The sequence below is a fragment of the Nipponia nippon genome, unplaced genomic scaffold (assembly GCF_047370975.1).
Source record: "Nipponia nippon isolate SJK-2023a ecotype South Korea unplaced genomic scaffold, ASM4737097v1 scaffold_12, whole genome shotgun sequence".
Classification (NCBI taxonomy): Eukaryota; Metazoa; Chordata; class Aves; order Pelecaniformes; family Threskiornithidae; genus Nipponia; species Nipponia nippon.
The window spans coordinates 16,378,315-16,403,257 of NW_028262313.1; the positions used below are offsets into that span (position 1 = coordinate 16,378,315).

Genomic DNA, 24,943 nt, shown 5'->3' on the forward strand with positions numbered 1-24,943 from the left:
TGTGTTTATGGCAGGGAGAGACCTTTATCATCTTAGAGGCATTGGGAAGAGAAATGCAGATGGGGGGTTGTCACAAGCTGGTCCAAACCTCCAGCAGCTAGCAGGGAAGGAGTTAATCAGCCCCTTGGCACCAGCTGGAGGAAGGCCTGTGCAGCAGGTAGTGATTTGTAGGAGAGTGGAGATGGGCCAGCTGGGAGAAATGAACCGATTGCTTTGGGGGGGTATATAAAAGACTGTGTTAGCAGAAAAGCCTACTAGAGAGGCAGCCTTGCTGCTTGGGGGCTTTGGTTGCAAGGAGTTATGTCTTGGGCTGTTGTTACAGACTTGGGTGAGGCAAACCATGCTTTGTACTGTTCTTTGGGGTGCTGGTGGTGCTTCTAAAAGGGGCTGAGATGCTGCTTTGCAATGAAAGGCTCCCCTCTTTAAGATGAGTATGAAGTGGTTGTGGTCCTTGGGCTTTGTGGCATCCCCTTTTGGTGCTGCAGTTCCCAACTGAGAAGGCACACTGGTCAGCTCAGGTGATGGAGCCATGCCAGAAGCTGTCTGAGATAAAATCTCTCATGGGAAAAGATGATGGGCCTGATTCTCTGCTCTCTCACAGCTGTCTGTAGTTGCTGGTCCAGTACAAAAGTGATGTGAAATACTGGGAAATGAAGGATTCCCAGAGGGGCAGAGGAATAGCAGCATCTTATGTCCGGAGGGAAGCTCTGATGGGAGGTGCAGCCCCTCCATACAAAGGTGAGTGCTGTGGGGAATGGGAATACCAGCATTTAAGGCTGCAAGGGGTGGATCTGGTGAAGTTGGTGAATCCTCCAAGGTGGGACGAGCAGCTGCTTTAGAGGTGGTTGGAAAATGCACAGAGTACTCTGTGAGTCTTTTGCCTGGGCTGTGGGAGAGTCCTGTTCTTGTGGCTGGCAGAAAGGACAGGGTAAACAGGACAGCCCAGGGTGTTTTAGTGTGCACAGCTGTGTCCTGCCTCACATCAGAGGGGTCTGAAACAGAGGGGGAGAGAGAGAAAACAAGTGGTGGAACTGGAGAAGGTGGCAGCACTGACACAGTGGTGAGTTGGTGTGTACAAGCTGCAGGCCTGTCTCGGGTGGACTGGAAGAAAGGAAAGGAGACATGGTGTGCCAAAAAAAAATAAATTAAAAAAAGCTCAGTCAGAGAGGTTAGCTCTTGAAATGGACCTGCCAGGGGTGGGGGTCTTGTCCCAGGGATCCTTTACATCCAGAATATGCCACGGCATTCACAGACCTCTGTCTGGTCCCTTTTCTTCATCACCAGTGTCTTCCCCCTCCCCCTCCTCCTCCTTTGTCAGGCAACTCGTTAACACTTATTAGCAAGCATCTTCAAAAGGCCAGGAGGGGGGGGGAAGGATGGGAGGGGAGCTGAGATGGCTAAAGGAAATGATTAGGAGATTCCTTTTCCTTTCTGCCTATTCAAGCTTTAATGACCAGCCCTTGCTCTGTCTGTGCCCTGCTTTGTTATCCAGCCCTACCCCAGGACTGCAGCACCCCTGCTACCCCCGGCACTGATCCGCTCTGACATCTGGGGCACTGCAAGTGCCCAGAGCATCTAACCTTTCTCATGCTGGGGGAGCTCGCTGGGCCTTCCTCTTCCTGCTGCACTTGGCAATGGTGCCAGTGCTGTGCCAGCACTGGTTTAGTCTCCTGCTGCTTCACTCCTCCAAGTATACCTTCTTAATCGGTGTCATCAGTGCTGGGATGCCTTGCTTGGTCTGCCCTTGTATGATCCTGCCTAGAGACTGATCTCTATTTATGTCTAAACATGGCTTGTAAATCCCTGGTATCCAGCTTCAACGACCAAGAATCTGCTAGGCAGCAAACAGGCTGTTTTAGTAGCCAGGATTGTGCTTGCTTGAGGAAGGAGGTTTGAATAAAGGCAACAGAACTTGGCCCATAGCTTTCTTCTTCTGCCTTGCAGTTCCAGTGGCTTCAGTCGCAGTGCACGTTCTGAGGCTTCCACTCGCGCGAGTTATCTAGAGCTGAGCCCTGACCCCATCCAAGTGGATGGCAAAGCGCTCCTTGGCACTGGGGGAGGCAGGCTGGATCACTGGAGGCTGCTTTGGGCAGTTCTGTTGTAGAACATGGGCTATATTTATGTTTTGTTCTGTCCGTCAGGGTTTTCAGACTGGTGTTTCTTTGCCCTTCCTAAGCTACGGTACCAGAATTACAGATCCTGGGCTGTTCTTTATGCATTAGTGAACTCCCCAAAGAAGAATTTTCCTATCAAAGACTCCTGTAATTTGGTCAGGACAACCCTCCCCTCCTACCTGTCAGACAAAGAATTGGGAAGTTTTCAGAAGCTGCTTAAGTTCTGCATCTATTGAGGACTCTGTAGGTGTAAAACACCAGCAAGTACGTGTCATCTTTTCACAAAGCTCTTGGCTTTTCCTGCGGGAACAGCAGCTTGGCAGCAGGAGAGCTGGATGCCAGCCCTCCCAGCAGTGCTGCCAGAGCAGGCAGGTGACCTTCAGTGCAAAGTTCCTGTGCCTCAGAGGGGGAAAAGGCTTCACAGATTTCCTGCACCTACTCAATGCTCTTTAACCTGGGGGTATATGTGTAACTGTATGCACAGGGCAAAGCCCTGAGCCCAGGAATGGGTGCTTAGAGACAGAGCCTTGAAATGAAAATAACTGTATTTGAATATCTGTGTGGGTCATGGGCTAGAGATAATAGGTCTAGGATGCTTCCTGAGGACAGATCTGGCTCTGAAATGCAGCACTGTGTCTGCTTGGGCCTTGCTACAGACCCCTTATCTCTGGTGGCTTCTTCAGTGTCTCCTCTACTCCTGAATTATTAGTGAGGACAGGTATTTACAAATGACCCTGTGGCCACCTACTAGTAACCTGGAAAGAGGTTTTGACAGGGCTTGGTTGTACAGAGAATAGATGTGATTCTTACTAATATAAAGTCATTTGCTCCAGAAGTTGATGCTCTGAGGGCTCTGGCTCACTCCCTCTGGATGTGAATTCTTTGGAGCAGTGACACTGTAGAAAGAAATAGAGGCTTGCTAAAATTGGGGGATGTTTTACTACTGAATCCAAGCTGTAGTTGTTTGGGGCAGCAGCATGTGCAATTGGCCCAGGTGGTTCAATGATTTTTGTGTTGGCATTAAAGGTGAGTACAAATTTGAAATGAAAGGGGGGGGAAAAAATGGAGTGATTTAGCTTGTTCTGTCTTTTAGCTTGTAGAACAAACTTCGGATAATGTAGAGGAAAATCAGAGCGAAGAGGCGCTGGTGGCTGGCTGGAGTATTCCTGCTCGTACGCAGACCGTGCAGCGCCTGCTCCGAGAGCTGGGCGCCTTTGTTCACACCACTTCGTACAAGGTTCCTTCTTTCAACAACTTGTTATTACAGTCTGCTGAGAGTGTGAGAGAATCTCCTCTGTGTCACTAGCTGAGCTTTTAATTTTAAAAAAAGGGGGAAAACATGAAATTTGAGATTAAGACTGGAAAATTGGAACTACACATGGAAAAAAACACAGAGAAGAATTGGTGATCTGGAAAAAATAGACAAATATTATTACTTTTTAGTGTTTTTCAGAGTTTGTTCTTTATCTATTACTTATTCCATGCTGCGTTTTGGAAAGTATTTGGCAAATGTATAAAAGCAATCTGTATGACACTTTAGTCAGATGCCATAACCTAGATTAACTTGACTGCCTTTACAGAAATAGCCGCTAAAGAAATACACTGATTTATGTGTCAGTTTAAAACTTGTTTGGGCAAACAGTTGTAGAATACAAAAAATATTTAGGACAGACTGTGCAAAAGTTTTATAGCTTCTTAGTATGAAAAGATGGGTAAATTTCAATTATGCATTTTATTAATGCAGCCTTTTTAGCTCTATAAAATGGTAACAATGTTAAAATCTCCTCCTGGGAAATAATGTCACATATCATGCCACTGAGAGATAGTACTTGAGGATGTTATGAAATGCTGGTGGAGTTAACCAGTTGTTAATCAGTTGTTCGTTTGCAGCTGAGTCCTGCTCCAGCTGAAACCGAAGATAATCGGATGATAATTTTGACTTGCAGGGGGTTTTGTTGTGAACGTGGTGTCTAACAAGATCTGTAAGAAATTATTTTATTACTGTGATAAAATCAGGTCAAGTCATAGGCAACTTTCATCTGCCAGCAGGTCACCAGAGGGTCAGTGCCGAGGTGCTTGTGTGGGGCTCGAACAAGCAGCACTGCTTGGTGCTGGGCACCAATGGCTCCCGGCCGGCTTCCTCACAGCCCCTGGTGCTGCTGGCATTAATGGACAGCTCTCTCCTGAGCTGAGGCCTCTGGGGAGCATCTGTAGCAGACTTTGAGGATCTGGTGCTGAGGCAGGAAGGCAGCGAGGGCGGCCATGCTTGAGGGCAGCTCCCTTTTGTCACCAGTGTCCTGCCTGGCCCCGCCTGGGGAGAGCCTGGCCCCCTGCAGAGGGACGGTAGCCTGGCTGCGCGGGCACCTGAGTTTTAGCATTTCTGTGACACCTGTAGGGCACCTGGGAAATGCCAGGAGCACCAGGGCCTGGTATAAAGATGCTGCGGGCCTGCTCCTGACAGGGTATTCCTTCAGAAGTGAGCGAGTCCCACGGGATTTGCTGTGAAACTTGTTGGGCACTGACTCCAGGTCGTATAACCAGCAACTGGCCTGTCCTGGTTCATCGCAGTCCTGTCTTCTGCTGTTCGTGGTGGAGGCATCTGATGTTGGTTCCCCGTGTCTCTTTTTTCTTGAAGCATGAACTCCACACAGCAACTGGCAGCTGTACTGACTAGCTTGTTGTCTTCCTCTAAGTGCTAGTTTTCCCCCAGTGGAAAAGAAAGTGTTTCGGTAATATAATCCCAAAGAATGAAGGGGTTTTCTTAATTAAAGTAATAATCTGAAAGTTGTCATTGGTAAGTGTGTAAACAAGCTGATTGCAGTGGGTGCATGAATAGCTCTAATGAGCATGTGTGGGTATTAAATTAACCATGGTTCACAAGCCATCCATGGCTATATGGTTATTTAGAAATAACCACTTTCCCCTTGTGCTCAACTTTGCCCACCACCCCAAAAATCCTGTCTTTTCAGTGTCACACAACAAAAAGGAACCTGCCTCGCTCAAAGAAGAGGGCTTTAAAGGAAATCACTGCTCTTAAGGTGGCTGGGAATGCAGCCTGTGCTGTTGGCATTTTTTCCCCCCCCAAGTGAAGCAGAGCATGGGCATTCAGCATTGGCCTCCCCTTGCTGGTGGGTTGTTCCAGGGCCCTTGGAGGAGGCACTCCACTGCTGGACGTGGTGGAGTGCCCTGTCGGTGAAATGGGAGAACAATGGCTCTCGCAAGGCTGTTGTGCTGTTAACGAGCTCCTTGGAGGAAGGGCCCTACAGAAGTGCAAATCATCTTCTCTTAATTATTGATATATTTATTCATTGCAATAAGCAGGATGGAGGTAGTAGGGCAATGGTAGGCTCAGCTGATTTGTACATGGGTGGATGTACAGTGGCTTCTTGTGACAGTCATGAGAAGGCTGCCACTGGACCTGCAGCTCTACTCTGTTGATGCTGGTGGAGCTCTGGAGGAGTCTCACCTTTCCAGGCCTGGGAACATCTCCATGACTTGACTGAAAGGGGTTTGTGTGTGTACCTTCTATCTATTGGAAGGGAAACAAAGTTTGAGTGCTAAATGTATTCTGGCTGGCTTTTCTGGGTGATCCTGTCTGCAACCCAAAATGGCAAAGGAGGACACAACTTCAGGGTGTAGTATGGCTTCCAGAGAGTTAAGTACAGTGTCTTCCCTGGTCAGAGTTCATGGTTTGCTATGTACTGGAGGCAATTGGACCTGATCTCCTGTTTTAGTAGAAACTCGTTCTCCTTTGCTGTCATTTCTGGATATCATATTATGAAGTGGAAATTCAGCCTCCTGCTAGCCACTGAGTTGCTGCAAATAGCCTTCTTCCTTTTGAGTGCCCAAATTTAGCAGAGAATTAAAGTGGAGGGGAGATGCGGAATCAGTGACACTACCAAAGACAACTGTTTTTCTTTGTGTAAACAAACTGTGGCTTGCATCATGAAACAAAAACAAAATAAGATAGATACTTGTGTCCACGCCCAACTTGTGACTTAATGTTTCTCTGTTGGGATAACAATAAGTAGCCTGAGGGGCTGGGTTTAGGAGATCACCTTTGAGGGAACTGCTACAGTTTGCTGTGTATCTGTCCTTCTGCATATTCATACATGTGTCCTGTTACTGTCATGGGATTTATGCTCTTCTGGGCCTTCATCATCATCAAACAGACAAATGAAGAACCAGGGTAACCTTGGCTCTGAAGATATTTGTGTTTAACAAAGTGTCTGCTTTTATCTGCAAAAATTCAGGGACGAGATTTCTGAGGGGCTAAATGTGTTTCCTTCCCTTCCGCAACTAGTGTGTCTGATGTGCATGTGTGCATGTCCTGTGTGCCCCCCCTTCACATGTCAGTTGGGATTGCATGTCCATCCCCTGGTGAGTGGGCCGTATGATGGCAGTAGTCATGCTGTAGGACAGCACGTCCTGCTCCCTGCCCAAGTATCTTGGAAACAGACCTGCAGCACCTTGCTCTGCTGGGCCTTCTCCTGTTCTGTAGGTCCTTGGAAGTACAAGAACTTGGTCTTCAGGCCCACGTAGGGTGGGCAGAGGGTCAGATGAGGTTTGTTTGCAAGGGTAGCAATGAGTGGAAGTGAAACTCTGTGCTTTGCCTCTCTGATTTGACAAAGCCAGCTCCATGCAAAGGGCTGGGTGTCTACTGCCTAGATGTAGAATACCTGAAGAATGGGAGAAATGAAAGGATATGTCCTGTCTCGTCTAGAGGGTTATGGGAGGAGAGGTGGGTAACAGTCATAGAATCATAGAATGCTTTGGGATGGAAGGGACCTTTAAAGGTCATCTAGTCTGTTCCCCCTGCCATTGGCAGGGACATCTACAACCAGATCAGGTTGCTCAGAGCCCCATCCAGCCTGGCCTTGAATGTTTCCAAGGATGGGGGCACCTACCACCTCTCTGGGCAACCCCTTCCAGTGTTTCACTATCCTCATTGTAAAAAATTTCTTCCTTTAACTAGTCTGAATCTACCCTCTTAGTTTAAAACCATTACCCCTTGTCCTATTGGTATTGGCCCTGCTAAAAAGTCTGTCCCCATCTTTATTATAAGCCTCCTTTGAGCACTAAAAGGCTGCAATAAGGTCTCCCCACAGCCTTCTCTTCTCCAGGCTGAACAACCCCAACTCTCTCAGCCTTTCCTCACAGCAGAGCTGTTCCAGCCCTCAGATCGTTTTTGTGGCCTCCTCTGGACCCGCTCCAGCAGGTCCATGTCCTTCCTGTGCTGAGGACCCCAGCGCTGGATGCAGGGCTCCAGGTGGGGTCTCCCCAGAGCGGAGCAGAGGGGCAGGATCCCCTCCCTCGCCCTGCTGGCCACGCTGCTTGTGATGCAGCCCAGGAGCTGGTTGGCTTTCTGGGCTGTGAGAGCACATTGCTGGCTCGTGTCCAGCTTTTTGTTGATCAGTCTTCATATCTAAGCTCTTGCATCTCTTGTTCCTGTTCAGTACTGTTAGGTGAAGTAGCTGGGATATGTAGAGAGGAGCTCTATCCCAAGTCAGAGCTGATACAGGCCACAAGTACCCCCTGCTCTTTCTGTGACATAGTTAATGGTTCCCAATCCCCTAGGCTGGCTTCTTGCTTAAAGCAGCCCTCTGGTGTTGCTGGAGATCTTGTTACAGTGTGGGTCCTGCTTTTCCTGAGAGGCGTGGTACTAAAGAACTCCCTCTTGAAAGAAAAAGAAGAAAAAAAAAAAAACCAACCAAACAAAAAACCCAAAACAGCAAACCAAACAACAAAAAAATCCCCCAGGTAGGATTGTTTTAGCAGAGCAGAGTGTGCTGTGCGTGCACAGTCCCTTCCTTATGCATTTGAGCTAAAATAGGAAGTCCCAGGTGGAATTTCTACACTGGTGTGTGACCTGTTGGGATCGCTTCCCTTTCCTGGCGAAGGACAGCAGTGTTGCCCTGCTCCCTGGGAAGCGCTCTCCTGGCATCAGCAGGCCTGTTCAGTTTGCACAAGTCTGAACTAGGTATAGGCAGTAAGATGCGTGCTAACCTTGTTGTCCGCTGCCTTGCAATGAGGGCAGGGTTTGGACTTCAGGAACTGTGGGGAGTTACAACCTTGAGGTCTATTTCTTCTGTCAAGCCGAGCGAGGCTTGCTGAAGATTCCTAGTTTCACGGTTTGGCAGGAATTGCTGTTTCACATTGCTAGTAAAGAGTCTGCATATATGCCATATAATTAACATCAGGAAATTCTGACTCCTGAGGCTATAGGGTTAACCAAATATATGTCCCCATTAAACTTGAATAATAAGAGGTTAACTCATTAGGAAAAAGAACACTCTTGATGTGTTTAATGGAGGGAGAGAGCATTAACTCTTACAGTCCCTTGCAAGCCCTTATGTTAGTTTAACTTTCCTTTTTGAGTGTTAATTTTTCTTCTATAGAATACTTTACACCCCTACCCCCCAAGCTGATCTCCTGTGTATTCTCTGAGTTGTCTTTTGATTCCCGGATTATTGACATGCTTGGTTCCTTTGGAGTCTTTAAAAATTGTATCCTGCTGTGTTGATGGTTGGTTGCATACTTAAAAATAATATGCAGTGCAGAACTTGTGCAGAACAAAGGCAAATCTTGAAAACCACTCATTTGAATGTCCAGTAGCACCAATTCACATGCCTGTGTCTTTCCTATTTAATCTTTACATTACCTGGAAAAAAAATACATTGTAGTAGCAGGGAAGACCTGGAGATACTAAGTCACAAGCAAGTGGCCTGCAAATGTAACACTTTTCATCAAAGTGATTTTTTTTTTTAATTGTAAAAGCACACAAAATAATTTTAAAGACCTTGTATTTGCAGTTCCAAAACCCAGTTAATTTCCAACAGATGTACCTAGCTTGTAAACCTCTGCTTGGACTTGTTCTGGACCAGGGGCTTGCTGGCTGTGCGCCTATCTGGCTGGTTGCAGGGTTCAGCACTCATGCTTATTACTGTAGAATGGGCTTCTCGGGTCAGGCAAAAGATGCCAAATTTCAGAGGAAAACAGATGAAGTATACATAAATTAATATAGCCAGGGCAAAAGCTTGGAAGCCTAATAGTTCTTTGATTGTGGCATGAGCAAACCTATTCCAGTGGCTGTGGCTCTGGAATGCCTTTGGTGTTCCCCAAATGCTGTTGTCCTTTGAAGACAGCATGTATTCTTGCCTGAAATTATAATTCTGGCAGAGCTGATTACTCCTTTCACCCTGGACAGTGATGGAAATAAGTCAGCTTCAGCTCCTTCAGCCATTTCCTCCAGCTCTTTTTCCTTGCTGAGCACCGACCATGCGCTCTAGGGTGCTGTTGCCGAGTGGGAGCATCTCTGGGACGCAGGAGATACGTCACGCTCATGTTTGGGAGATTTTCCTGGGGAATATTTTCTGTCTCCAGGCATCCTTAAGTGTTGTTCTTTTGCATGTGGTGAGTCTGGTTTCGTGAGAACTTCTGGCACTATGAAGACGACAATCCTATTGCTGGTCATGCTTCTGTTGGAGTGATTAATCCAAGTGTTGGCTCTGTATAATAGAATTAAACTATTGATTTGTATGGCTTGGTCCAATCAAGGAGAGAAGGGTGGTCCTTTGCACAGGTTTTCTAGAACTGAGAGACTGAATTTTTCTTTCTGACATTACTCTTCTAAACAACAGGAACAGATTTAACTAAATAATTGACTTCTGGTATATTGAGTGCAGAGATCATCTGATTCTGCTGTAAACAAATAAGAAATTTTTCTGCGTTGTTACTTGCATTCTGGATCTTTCGTAACAAACATCTGAATGTCTCTGGCCATGGATTCCTTAGACTTGGCAGTTAAAAAAATTCTAGAGAGGATCTGAAGTTAGAGGCCCATGGGGTGAGAAGGGGAACCCAAAGTTTTCTTGACCTTTGATGACCCACTTAAGAAATGATATTTGCTTATGGAACAGCTACATGTTTGAAGCAGCTCTAGCTGGGAACAGTTCTAGCCATGGAAAAGACAAAATGTAGCCTCAGACTATGTAATAATGCTTTTCAAGGCAGAAATAATAGTAATTTATAATGCATGCAGCTGTATAAGCTCTCAGCAGAATCAATTATGGAACATTTTATTTTGTGGATCACCTGAGAATAGCCTGTCATCCCAAAGCTTGCAGAGCAGAGATGCAAGAAGTCTGGGAAACGCTTCCAAGCAAGGAGGTCTCCAATAGCAAGTAGTAAACCACTGATGTCGGCCAAGGGCAGGAAATCAACGTTTTGGCTCCCGCGTCCTCCATGGCTCTGCCTCCTTCCTGCACGCGGGAGTCTGCATGTATGTGGAACCATATAAATAATCACAGGCCAACGTGTTTCATGTGGCGCAGAGGCTGCCTTAGAGTGACTGGCTTCTGGGGTGTGTAGGTGCTTAGCATAAACATTTGCATGTTCTCAGAAAAGCTGAAGAACCTGTTTTCATCAGTGTCCCATGGAATGATCCTGAGATCCAAGCTATTCCATATGCTGCAGCAGGGTAGAGGAAATAGCACCTTCTTTTTTTTTTTTTGAAGTAACATATTTTTGTTGAATTTACTGTCTGTTATATGGGCAAATTAATCTCTATGTTTTTGTCAGGTGTTTCATACAAGACTTCTGTTGCAGCAGCCCAAGCATTTTGATTTTTGTCTTTATTGGCCTGGTTTCCACTTTAACAAATTCACAGCTTGTGAGCTATTGCTGGAAGACTCAAATGTGCAAAACATTAAGGAAGTACTAAGCACAGCCGTCCTCTTAATTTGTGCCCTGTCTTCGCTACTAATAGTGTGTAACATGGAACTACAGTAATGCCTAGAGCTCCTGTCGAGCCCCGTTGTGGTGGGTGCCGTGTGGGTGGGAGGGGGAATTCCTGCTTTCTGGGGTCTTGAGTGGGAACTGGATGAGAAATTGCCACAACGGGGAAAGAGGGGAAGTGGCTTGGTCACACAGCAGATCGGTGGCAGAACAGGGAATAGAATTAGGTCTCTGCTAGGATATTTAGTCACATCTAAACTCATTTTTCACGGTGCCTCGAGGCAGACTAGGTAACTTCTTACTGTAGTCTTTTTGCCCCATTTTATTACAAGCCCATGGATGAATTAGCTGGTACCTGCTAATTAGTGAATGCAGGCAAGGACGAATCCTGCTTAGGCTCACTTTCAGCTTGCCTGGAGTAAACTTAATGCTGACCATGACTTTTCCTTGTTTCCACTGACCAGTTAGATGCTGTGCCAATCTTGATTAACTTGGTAGTTTTAAAAACTGAATTCAATTAACTTCATCATAGAGACAAGCCCTCTGGCCATGCGAGTTTGCTGGGAGAGGCACAGAAAATAGGCTTGGATCACTACCTGCATTTCTCTGGAGTCGTTGTAATCATACCCATTAATTCATAACCTGAAAGTACAAATATAAAGCTGATATGGCAAAAGAAATCACGCTACTGTGTTTCATAGAATGCCATGATGGAGAAGCCATGCTTTAAATGGAAATGCTGAGTTCTTGATATGAAAGAGAAAGCCTCTTCTACAGACCCAACACATTAGTAATGATAAACAGATCTTCCAATGGATATTGATTTAGGAAAAATAAGATGGATTAATACAGGCATTCATCTTCACTGTCAGTTTAATATCAAGATAATTTTATTTGATAATTCAATGTAATAAACTCCCCTTTTCCTTAATACATGTTTGGGAAAAGTAGGCAATGTTGTAATGCAGTAATTAGCCATATTTGCCTTTACTATGTGTGAATAAGATTAATATACTAGAGTGTTCAACCTAATTGATCTATTATGTGATAGGGACTCACAACCAGGCTGCAAATTACAGTTTAACCCCCCAAAGGGCTAGACTTGTTTAGAAAATGTGCGAGTCTTTAAGAGATAAAATTAATAGAACTGACGTTGACCTAAATATTCAGTGTTATTAATTGTATCAGTGGATTGTGCTGCTTTTATGTGCAACTAGGAAGGCAGTGTGCTTAGAAAGGAGTGGGTTTATGACAGCAGTGGGAAGGGTGGCTAACAGAAAACATGACAATTATTGCAAACCAGGTTTCCTGGTTAAAAAAGTGATTGTCACAGGCTCTTAAAATTGCTATTCCATGTGGTTGTGATTAAACAAATCATCCGTGCAGTGCGTTTGGAACATAATGGCTCTGTGGGAAAAAAAATGTAAATCAGGTTTTTGTATTAATGAAAACAGTTTAATATGGTTTTAATGACCCATTTTTCAGTCTTCACCAGAAAGTAATTACCAGTTAGATAGTTAGTGCTCTGGGCTTTGTTCTGGCTCTCAGAACTCCTTCAGCTGGTCACCCGGGGGAGTCCTGCCGTGCTTCGCGGGCCGCCGTGGGCTAGTGACCCAGCAGCAACGGGGCCCTTCTCCGCTGCAGCTCTCTGCCCTCTACTTTGTGGTGCATGAGGGACAAGTGGGTCTGTGCCTCCAAGTTCCCCGTTTATTGCTGGTAAGGCCAAGGGTAAACCCATAATGAGAGACAGCAGCTGCCCCCAAAAACAGAACTGGGGAGAGCTGGCTGTGCCTGACTAATAACCTCTGGGGGTAGGCCAGGGACTGGCAGCTGCAAGAGTGAACATCTGGGCACAGCGGCAGGATGGGGCACAGACCTGGACGTGGCAGCTTGGCTCCCGAGGGAGGGTGCGGCCCGAAGGTGTGCTGTTAACAGGGACGGCCAGCAGGTTCAAGTAACCACCACTTGTTCATCTCCAGCAGAAATGAGAGGAGTAGAGATGCCAGTCACTGGGGAAACTGGGACCGGGACTCAGGATTTCTGTGTTCCTGCCAACCCATAAACTCCACAGCCTCTCTGCTCTTGTGTATGGATGCAAAAGTCTGACTATAAATAACTGAGGTCTTTGCATGTTTTTAATGCTTGGAAAGGGCTAACAGCCAGTGGCTATTTATTCAGAATAGGGGATTACTGGATTAGTTTCTGCTGCAATGCTGCCTAGTGTTGGTGTTCACCCTCTTAAGAAGGGCGCTGCAGTGGGTTCAGAGTAGCCAGCAGAGCAGGTAAGGCACTGATGGACACCTTTGAATCAAGCAAATTAAGACCCTATTTAGATGCTCGTGGTTTGCACCTACTTACATGGGAGCAGATATTTCATAATAGAGGGCTCTTCAATCTTGTGAAGAATGGCATAATGCAGCCCAATTCCTCAAGAGAGGAATATGCAGCGTCAAAAAGGTGCATCTTTCGTGTTAGAAGGGCTTAACACTGGAACCCCTTGCTGACAAATACAGTGAATTTTCTGTCACTGGAAATTTTAATACCAAGGCAGGTTGTTTTTCTTTAGAAACCAGCTGCAGAGGCTCAGGATATGCTCAGTTGCTATTGAATTTGGAGCAGAAGGGGTTCAGAGAAGACCCGTGTGCTGCATTAGAGTGAAGGCTGGGCTATCATGATGGTCTGTGCATTCAGAGCTCATCTTTCTGAGCCTTCTGATGGAGAGAAGGCCAATGCTACCTCATGCTCATATGGACACAAAAATAATGAAGTTCAAGATCCAGGTGAAATCTAGAATTTGCAGAATTTCTGATTGGTGGATGTTGGGCTTGCCACACTGGGTTAGTGATTTGTGTATGCTTGCTGAAGCTTAAACACAGCTGAAATGTCTCTTGCTTGGAAGCAAAGGCAGGAATCTTCTAGGTACTGGCTCTGCTCCTCCCAGTGAGAAATGGTAGGTTTGTCTGTTTAGTGTCTAGTGCCCTACCTGAAGTGGGTCAGGCTGTTGAAAAGCTGAATGTGGGGTGCAAAGCATTGAGCAACAGTAGCTGCTTTGCCTGCAGGTCAGCGTGGCGAGACATCGCAGCGTGCAGTGTGGGAACACCTGCAGAAGCCATGCATGTTGTTACTGCAGGTGCCTGGGTAGGCAGCATCAGAGATGGCCTTTTAGCTTGTCAGATGTTAATATTGGGCTCTCTTAAATGCTTGGCGGAGAGATATATTTTGGCTTGATGTTCCTAGCACATCTGTCGACTGGGAAGCATCGCGATATGTGTGTGAGCCCAGTCAATATAGAGGGATGAGACAGCATTGAATGTTCCTGATACTACTGAGAAATAAAGTAGATTGAGGGCAGTGAGTGAGAACAGAAGGAGATTTTGAGGGAGGGGAGGATCCTTCAGACTTTATTTACTCACTGTAAAGAAACATATGAAATTAAACAGAAATCAATTTTCTAAAAACCCCTCCCAGGTCACCTGTAAGGGAAATAATGTGACACAGCTCAATGCCATGCACTGCAGATTTTGTCAAGAACATAAAGAAACCTAAGGCTTTATTTTTATTTTTGAAGTGGTTCACAAGGTATACCAGGGAGATGATTCAGTGCTTACAGTTGTGACATGTCAGAGTCTCGTAAGCTCAAAGATGACTGTCTTTATTGTGTTTTCCTTTTCATCTTCCAAACTTTGAGCCCCTGTGTTCCTATCATTTTCCCTTTCCGATGTGAAATAAGGAGCATATTCTAAACAATGGTGCTCTTTTGATACGTGCCATAATAAAGAAACACTGACTTGGAGAACAGCAGATCATAGCTGTCCCCAAAGAAGTACAGAGAGGTGCTAATCCTTTTGGCATGGCACTGCAGCAGTTGCTCCTGCTGGCTGATGGAAAGCCAACAATTATTTTTCTCTTCTAACATAACAGGGACAAAGGAGCTTCCCTTAGCAGCCCATCTCTGCCCTAATTTATATTGCAGCTTTTTAGGGAAGGGAGCAAAAGTCATTTTAGGAGCTATTGAAGGACATCTTCCTCTTTTATAGCTCCTGTATGTTTTTGGCAATTGAAGTAGAATACATTTGTGGGGCACATCAATGGCAGCAGCCTGCAAAGGGTTCGGGAAAAGCCTAATCACCTCCTCAGTGGTGGCACAGCTGCTCTGAGATCCTGCCAAACAGGGAAGGTAGGAGGCACCTCGGGGACCGAGGGAGGGCTGCTCTGTGGATGGGGCCGCAGGGCTGGCGGGGCTGTCGTAGAATCATAGAATCATTAAGGTTGGAGAAGACCATTAAGATCATTGAGTCCAACTGTTAACCTGTCACTGCCAAGTCCACCACTAAACCATGTCCTCGAGCACCATGTCTACCCTTCTTTTAAATACCTCCAGGATGGAGACTCAACCCCTTCCCTGGGCAGCCTGTTCCAGTGCCTGACTATACTTTCAGTGAAGAAGTTTTTCCTAATATCCGACCTAAACTTCCCCTGGCGCAGCTTCAGACCATTTCCCCTTGTCCTATCACTTCTTACTTGAGAGAAGAGACCGACCCCCACCTTGCTACAACCTCCTTTCCCCTGCAGAAAGGGGAGGTGATCAGGGCCAGGTTAGGAAGCTAGGGCCCAGAGCTTGAGGGGATGTGTGTTGGATTATGCTTTATGGCAGGCTCTTCCTGAGACAACTTTGTTCTCTGCTGCTACGGTGACCTTGGGGGATGGTGCCATGGGGAGCTGGTTATGATGTTGCTGAGGAAAGGCTCTGGGGACTGTCACCCTCGCTCCTGCAGATGGGTAGTTGTGACTCGTAAAGGGCTCCAGTGCCCCGGTTCATCCCTGGGAGCCGCTGCATGGGCCATCTTTGGAAGTGCTTTGTATATCAGAGGTTTTTTATGCTGCAAACAGGATGACTTTTGCTGTCCTGTTGTGTGTTGAGCGTGATGGCAGCTCCCTGCTGAATGCTGTGCTGTGATGGGGGCCTTAAGATGTGTAATACATGTGAAGCAGAAGCTATTGAAAGGAGTTTTGTGGGGATCTTTCACGTGGTTAGTAAGAGTCCATGGCCAGAGCCAAGCTGACTGACCCTGACTGGCATCAGCACTGCCAGGTGCACAAGGGACAGAAAATTCACCAAGGGTAGAAAATTCACTTACTTTTTTCTCCTGTGTATGGATCAGGATGAAGCAAGGACATGCCAACAAATCATCCTTGATGTAAAATAGGGGGAATGAGGGGCTAGAGCCTAGAGGTGGCACAGTGTTGTCCTGAACACTTACAGGGTGAAGAAATCCTGCCAGTGCCCAACTGCAGCATATTGCTTAACACTGGATTGACCTGGGAGGCCTATTCTGATCAGGACAAGATAGCTAAGACTTGGCTCCTGTGTATTACAACTTGTGCTGCTTGTATATTTTAACTATGAAATCATCTTGTCTTCTTTTGTTCTCCCTAAGGGATCTCTGGGCTTCTAGAAAGATTTTGTGACTCTCTCTGTGACTGTCTCATATTAGGGAGGCAAGTGTTCAGGTCAAGGGCTGTCTTTTCCTATGCGAGTGTAGCAATATTTAGTGTGCATAATGGCTCCAGTTTCTGACTGAAACCTTTCTAGGCTCTGCACCGTGAGTAAAAAGTAATGAGATTGGCCAGAAATAAAAAAAGCCCCAGGAATTTTGATTTTTCTACCAGACTGAGCTGCATGGAGTCCCCCATCCCTTGAAGGCTGGCGTGGGTGGGAGTATTTCTATAGCCAGTGGGGTGGCTGAGCATGAGGCACATGGTGAGCCTTTGCAGAATGAGGGTTTAACTCCTCCATGACCTGCCAGCTAACGCTGTGTTTGGCATATGAACAAACCGACTGCAGCTGTAACCAGTGCAATGTTTCAGTCACGTTAAACCAAACGTGATGCCGCTTTCTCAGGCTTAGTTGCTCCTGCTGACGGTGCTGTGCCCATGACCCCTGATAGGCCAATCATTCACACTGCTGGGACTACCAGATTTTGTCAAAGGAACCTAAAATGAATGTGCCAAAGCCTGTGGATGGTTGGTGGACATTGGTATTTGTAAGCTCCTAGTCTGAAAACTTCCCTTGACTTTTTCATTCCTGTCTCTTTCCAATTGCAGTGATGCTTTCTTCTCAGGAGGCCGCATTCATCTTTTTTTTGCACCGTTAAATGCTGCTTTGTCGCTCTCTGACATCTATCCTTCTGTTAGGCTGTTTCTGTCTTGTCTCAGTGTTTGATGGCCAGATGGTTGGGATAAGCTCTGTATCTGGAAGACACTTGGGGACACCAAAAAGCAGGGTTCTTAATTTTGGGCTGGACGATACTTGATTTATCTTGTTCCTGTCACTGCAATTTTGGTTTATGTCTTTAATGTCTGCTTTCTTTAAAAAAACAAATGCTGGGGGAGGGTCAGGCTCCGAGTTAGATCCTAGTGCTGTGACTTCACGGGACTGTTGCAGATCCCTGAGCCTAGGGCTGGGTCCCTTGCCTCCTGGAGCCTGTTGCTGTGCCCGGGACTCCGTGCCATGCTTTGGTAGCTTGGCAGTCCTGCCTGTGCCAGGTCTGCGCTCCCTTGACTGTGGTGCGGGAAGGGGCGCGTTGCTGTGGGCAGTGATACGGAGAGCTTGGGGGGAAGGGGGAAGCTCACAGGGGGTGTCTGTTCTTAATCAATTTGAAGGTTTTTACAGATTGGCTTTGTGGAACTGGGAGATGGTCTGGGGAGGTGGGGATCTCCTGCAAGCAAAGCCCTGTGTCTTCCCATGGAGGCCTGCTTGGCTGCTGTCTTAGAGGAGCTCAGGGAGTTTCAGAGCAGCTGCGTGGGAGGAGAAGAGGGATTTGTGGTTGAGCTTCTGGGAATTAAAAAGGGTTGAAATCTTGCCAGCCAAAAATGAGATACCTTTAAAACTAGGGTGAAATTCAGGCGTTGCTGAAGTCAGTGGCAGTTTTGCTCTAGACTTCAGTAGCATCAAGATTTCATCCCAGCTGTGTGGGGAAAGAGCTGGAGTCATGTCCACTGCAGTGTTTGCTACTGAAGCATGAGCACCTTTAGAGAAACCAAGTGTCACAGCTGCGGTGCCAGAGCACTCAAAGTTATATGTGTATGTTCAGACAACAGAGGGAAAACCTGGGGGGGGTCTGTAGGGTTAAACTCCCTATATTCCTTTTTATAGTTGGGCAAGAGTGTGCTCCAGCATGGACCATTCCCTGGCTTTAAATGTGGCTTTTCCTCTGGAGGGAAGAATATATTTCATCTCCCCAGGATCGTGTGACCTGCCTGATCTGTTGGTGCAGTGAATGGTATTGTAAATACTTCTCACCCATACAGGGAAATCCAATAACAATTAAAAGGAACCAACTAAAAAGGCATTAATGAATTCTATTAGAATAACAAGCACTCACAGAAATCTCTGTATGGTGTTGATATGTGAGTACACACCAAAAAAAGGTAGATTGGTTTAATTGCAGATTTTTTTTTTTTTGCTGTAATGTATGATTTTTAATTGGGTACTTTGGTCAGGAGATGGTGCTGTAAATATGTCCAGTTGTCTTTTACACTTCTCTAAGCATCCCTAGTGCTATGAAGTGTTGAACTCTGAAAGCAGAGATTGCCCTGAAGATCTGATCTGCTGAGATGTGCCCTGTGTAGTTCTGCGAAGAGGAATGAATTACATGGTTGAGGAGCTGTCAAGCAGTTTTTGTACCTCAGATGTGGTCTCCTGGCGATTTGCTATCACCTGATCTTCCCCAGCAATGAGGGTTTGTCCTGTCCTTTGCCCTTACCCCCCAAAGGGTATTTTGAGCTAAACCCCGGGTAACTGGTATCAAGCCTCAAGCACCGAGTTGTTGTACCATCTGAAACAGAGCTATAGCAAAGCTCCTTTTAGTAATGTGAATTCCTGCTGACCTTAGGAGTAGTATCTTATGTCTTGCGTGCTTGAGGTGGCTGGGGTAAGTACCCAGCAGGGAAAGCTGTCTGTAGATATGTCTTCACAAAGCTTTTTTGTCTCAAATCTGAGACCCAAATACAGAATCTAATAGGATCTGCAGTGTCCACTAATGATTCCTGGAGGATTGCTAGAGAGATAACAAACCATTAATGGGCTGCTCTTAATTGTCTCTAATTTGTATCGTCTTCACTTAATAGATGTCTTTCTGTATGTGCTTAACAGCAAAAAAAATTATGCAATTTAAATGTCTGGAGAGAAAAATAAGCTCCAAAAGAAACTGCAGCTAAATGGCAATGTATGTGTGACAGTAGATAAAATACATATGATAATAGACCACTGCCAGGCTGTGTAGTATTTCTGCCTTGTAATGCCAAGAAATAGATAATGGCTTCGAGGTAAAGCATTCTGTTTCTGTTTTTTCAGGTTGCTAAAGCTGAGCATGGCCAGGCTCTGACTCTTGCTGTCTCACCATGCAATGCTAACTGCATTGGCTAAATTGGCATAGTGTTATATCTGGCAGCCTAAAGACTGGGAAACTTCTCCTGGCTTAGCTGTCTGACCAGCTTACATGTGAGAGTGCTGCTTGGGTGGTGTGGTATATGGACTGAGCATGGGCTGTGGAGCATGATCGCTCTGAAGGCGAAAACCTGCTTCTTGTTGGCTTGGGACAAGCAGCTGATCATGGGCTGCCCTCTGACAGCAGTGCCGGAGCTCAGATTTTGGTGGCAGGTTTAAAAGCATTGCTCTCTGGGCTTGTGCCTTCTGCAGAAGGGATCATTTTGCTTAACGGTTCTGGTGGCGCCTTTTTGCAAATAAAGAGTTAATGACTAGAGTGAAAAATACTTTAAATTCTTTTTGATAACTTCAAAAATGTTTTCGGTAGCAGCTGAGTTGTCAGAAAATATTTACATAAGTGCATCTGTGAACCTCGCTACAATATCTTAAGATCTGCAGCAGCTTTGTCACTTCCTTACAAATAGCTGCGAGCGATCTATTATGTAAAAAGGTTCAGTTTAATTTACAGGAAGCCTTACATTTTTCTCCAAGTACTATGTTTAGTTTATCTTTTTTTTTTTTAAAAGCTACTGTGGCTTTTTTTAATGCCTTCTCTACAGAAGTCTGATTTGTAGGGAAATGTAATACCTTTTTATTAGGCTGGCTGACTTGGGGAGGGAGGAGAGAAGCAAGCGCTCCTTGTGTAGGTGAGCTGTTCTCAAAGCCTCCCTCGGCACTCCTGGCCCAACACCGAGGCGATGCTGGCAGTTGGTTAACTCCAAGTTAAAACTTGTCGTGTCGATGAGCTCTGAGGTGATACCAGCATCAGCAGTGCCCAGAGGAGCGCATATTTGACTCCGCTGTGTAGTTTGGTGGAAGCCTTTGGGGGCCGGTGGTGACTGCTGCTGCTCAGCGCCTGGCTGCTCTGCTGGAAAAAGCAACAACCTGGCAAATTCCTGCAATTCAGTGCAGTGTTTGGAGGTTTATTTTCTCCAAAAAGCTTTAGGTCTTTGTGCAGTGACTTTTGAAAAAAGTAATACGCAGTATCTTTGTTCAAAGGCCTGATGTTCGTGCCAGCTTAATGCTGTTTTCTAGAACTGCTGTTACTGCTTGAAGTCTCTGTGTGTTTTGATTCTGAAACAAATGGGTGACGTTAATGTAAATTGGCTATTTACATTAGCTAAGCTGACTTTTAATCTCTCCCCTGCTCTTTTAACTTGAAAGATAAAGCTGTCCCTTGGTTGAACTGGTCCAAAACAACAAAATTGTCTTAAACTTGCACCTTACATTGTTCCGAATGCAAGTTTTATATAGACCCAAACTGTTCGGTATCTTTAATTGTGTTATGTAAATTTGACCTACTGAAGTTGCGAAGCTTCCCTGAACAACTAGAGGCTTGTTGGCATATGTCCTTAATCAGCCGAAAACAATCAGGGACACTTCCTGAGGTTGCTTTGTTCTTCTCCACTGTAATGTGTTTTGTGTGTGGTCACGTTCTCTAAGTGTGTGAAGACTTACTCACACTGTGGGAATTTCTTCTCTATCTGCATTGCTGATGTAACCAGCTATTCAGACATATTTCTCCCTTAAGTGTAAAGCTAGAGACAATGATGATAATGGGACCAATTATTTTTTCCTAGTGTAGTGTCCCAGATCTGGCTTTTCCTTGGAGAATACAATGTCTTTTTTTTTTTTTTTCTCCCAAATGCTAGATGATAAATTACCAAGGAGAAGACTGAGAGATGATTGATCTTTCAAACTTGGCAACATGTAATTCTTTCAATATTACTGTCCAGATAATAACTGAAATAACACAGCAACGAAGGCAGACTTTGAGCTGGTGCAGCATCCCCTGGAGAAAGGGAACGTGTTGGCAGAAATGTCTGTTAATTTTCATGTGTACTTTCATTCAGTAGAGGATTAAGATCACTATGTGGGGGTGCTGATAGTGGATAGAAGTTTGCATAGGAAGAGTGAGGTTTCCAGAAGTACTCTAGAGTTACTTGAAATTTCTCAGAAAAATGTTTGCTAGTCTTTGAAGCCATTTAACAAGAAAATGTTCTGTTCTTTGAGGAGGAGAAAACAAATCTATTTTAGAGTTTGGGGTATTTTTTTATTTAAAAAAAGGAAAGGCCTGTCCAAAGAAAAACTCTGCAAACTTAATTTTCTTGAGGTAGTGTTTGAAAATATTTGTTTTAGGATTTCTTGCTGAAAAGCCAGAAAGCTGTCAGAACTGACCAAGTTGAAATGTCAGACATTAACAGGGAAATTTTCCTGTACAGCTTCAGTAATCCAACATAGTTTTACTCTTCCCAATTTGCCAAATACAGCGTCTAGCCCCTTCATGTAGTCCGATGTATTTTTTTTCTTGCTAAAAATGAGGAAATAGATGCACTGTTTCAAGACAGAGAAAACCATAGGAGTAAACAGAGCTCACTGATTTAAAACTCAGTGATCACAGCTGGCCTAGGAGAATGGCTTAATGCCACCAGTGAAAAGAGCAGTCCACTTACATGCGCTTTCAAAATGTTCAGTGTAATCTCAGTTTCTGGTGTCGGTTTATTTGGCTCTTGCTCCCCAAGGTCCCAAGAGCTGCAGTGGGAGGCACTTCCCAGTCTCTGCTCCAGAGGGATGAATAAAAATCAGTTCTCTAAAGAGTTGAATCCACAGTTTTCTCAAACATGGTTGGCTTTTTGCTCTGATCACTATGGTGACCTCCAGGTTAATGCAGTAGCAGTCTGGTCTGCTGGGAGAACCCTGCTCCCTCCTCTTAGACTTCTGACCTTTTATGACTAGTTCTCTTAAAACATGGCCAAAAACAAATCTCTGATCACAGATTGAGAACAAATCAGATTTGATTGCTGTCTCATGTATGTAAAGCCCATTGGACAGGAGTAGAATTCAGTCTGCAAGTATTTGCTTTAAAATCATTGGAAGAACTTGCTGCAATTCACGCAACTCTTGGATTGTGAGAAAGGCCGTTTTCCAGCCGAGTAGAGCCATCCAGTTTGGCGAGACTGTGTCGCGCTCCCCCCATCCCAAAGTGTCTGAACTTCATTATGAGTTTTCATTTTCTTCGTCCTGCAGAAACTTCATGGTTCCCCGGGGTGCAGCTTCCTGTCTAGCCTTGTGGCTGGGCCAGCGCCTTCTTCCACCTCAGCTTTTCTATTAGGCCCAGGGTTAACTCTTCCAAAGGCTGCAGTTTCACAGTGTACATCTCTTCAGCTGCTCTACATTAGCGAGTTTGCTCTTGCATTATTTTTAGGTTTAGAAATTCTAATATCATTCTGTGCACCTCCAAAGAACTTGTATGCCTCCTCGCTCTGTTTTAAGTCTTACTTTTCTCTCTGGTTTCCCAAGAGGAGAAAACATTTTCAAGACTCTTGAAATATTGATTTGGGTTCAGATATTAAATGGACAAATGTTTAGGTAGCTTAAGTGTGTGATTTCACAACTTCATACTGTGAAGTGAAGGAGGAATTTGAAGCTACTGGCTGGGATAGCCATTAGGGGTTTTTTTTGGGTACCCAACTTATACTGCATTGAGTTTTCAAGTTGCTCAAAACTTTGAGCAACTCTGTTCTTAATGTCACATTCCTGGGCAACATAATAGCTGCTTCTATTCTATTCCCAATGGTTGTAATTTTTTAAGTTGTGACCACCTGTGAAGCATAATACTGCTGCTGTGGGCACTTGCATGTGATGTTTTTTTTAAAGTGCCTGTTTAAAGATAGATGTCAGTGCGCTCTGAATTTGAATATGTAAGTAATTTGCTTTTAGTAGGCCAGTCCTTTGACTCATCTTTCTCTTTAGCAAAGCCTCCTTTTTTGGGCACTCTCACTTCTTGGTGCAGTAAGTGCTGTGTAGTCCCGGTCCAGTTTGTGTGTGCACTAACAGCATTTGTGCTTGTACTCAGCGGCCATATTGCTTTTGAGCTCTCCTGCCTTAAGTAACTTTTCAAATAGTAACGCAGAAGCAGAAGCCTTGTGTTCCCTCATTGGGGCTGTCCTGAGACACCTGGCCCCATTGTAGTTCGTTATTCTTTACAGTTTAGCCTTTTGTTTGGACTCTTGGAGGGGGATTCTTTCCCCGTTTGGCAGTAAGTACAGGGTAATACACAGTTAAACTTGGACTTATGGAACGTAAATTATCAACACAAACTTTCTAGTACATGCCCTACACAGCTCAGACCAGGCCTGCTCTGCTCTCATCTTCCTCCTGAAGCTGCTGTTGACTGCCCCTTGTGTTGTCTTTCCATCTTCTTTCTCCTGAGCCTCCATATGTCCTGCAGCAACTTCCCTTCCTTCACCTATCAAACACATTCAGATTGCTGGTTTGCATTATTTCTTAGTCTGTGGTATTTTTAAGCCTTCTCCCCTCTTCTGTGTTCCATCAGCTAGAAGCTCTTGCAGTGTCTTATAACCACGTCCCATGTTTAGAAACAGCATAAATCTCTTCAAATTAATCCTTTGCACTGGCCTACAAAATTAAATACAAAGGTAGGGCTAAAGTATTCCACTTATGAATGGACTCAGTATGTCAATAGGAATTGGGTGTAGAGTGAATACAAACTATTTCTTTGTGGCTATGTGGCATCTTTTGAACATATACCTAAATATGAATCTTACAGGAATCTAAAATGAATGGGGGAATGAACAATAGATCAAGTATTGTTCTTTCTCATTAAATAAGTAGAAATAGTAATGGGTACCAATTTGAAGTTTAGATGTTGCTGCTTAACTAGAAGTGATTGTGAGCAATGATGTGTGGATTAAATCATGGGATGGAGACTTGAATCTGGGTTCAATTCCCAGATCTGCCATTTCATTGAGTAACTTGTTCAAGTCACTGAATCTTCTGGTGTCCCACTTCCCCTTTATAAAAAGGGGACAACAATACTGCTTTTATCTTAGGTTATGAGGCCTCTGGGGCAGGAACTGCCTGTTATTTTGAGCGTGTGTAGTATTTAGCACAATGGGGTCCTCCTCTTAGAGATAATAACAACAACATGTGCAACGTTCACATAACACGATTTATCTTTCATCTTCCAATGCACTGGAGTTCCCAGATTGCCATAGCATTTTCTTTTTTAGATACTAGAGAACTTTTTTTTTTTGTCTTGTAAGAATGCAGACATGCTTTTCGTCTTTCTGTCCTCTCCATCTGAGAGGAGGGAGGTATGTGGGATAAACATGGTGGTCTAGTGCACGTTTTTCTGAAAGGTCTCCTTGAGTAGGTTGTCAAGAGGACTTACCAGTTTCAAAAAATCCATCTCAGTAAGGGAAAGTACTTGTGATATACATGGAGAAATGCTTCTGAATTTCATGCCTTATGATGTACCACATGCTGAAGAGCAAGCCAGAGAGAATATCTTGAGCATTGCTGTACTCCAAGGTAAACTACTGAGGTTAGATACAATTTTTTCTTCCAGTGTTAGGGACAGCCTCAGAAAATAAAAAGTATTTACAATAGGGGGGAAGAAATGATTGTCAAAAATCAGTCAAACCCATGAGACTAGTACGTACAGAGTAATATGGCTGTGGAGAGGTGTAATGGGGGGAAATGCCTGTTTATTATAAATGGCATTGGGTGGACTGTCAGGAAGAAAAATATTTTTTTTTTTTTTTAAAAATACTATATGGCAAAAAGCTGTTCTGGGCTATCT

At 44.9% G+C, this 24,943-nt stretch overlaps 1 long non-coding RNA gene across 2 annotated transcripts in view; it reads left to right on the forward strand.

Annotated features, from left to right (window-relative positions):
* Positions 1-263: 263 nt before the first annotated feature.
* Positions 264-24,943, forward strand: part of LOC148056727 (uncharacterized) — a 47,295-nt gene continuing 22,615 nt past the window's right edge. For both annotated transcript variants that reach the window (XR_015702748.1, XR_015702747.1), the window contains exons 1-2: positions 264-328; positions 602-738. This is a non-coding gene — a long non-coding RNA (uncharacterized LOC148056727). The remainder of the gene's footprint in view (positions 329-601; positions 739-24,943) is intronic.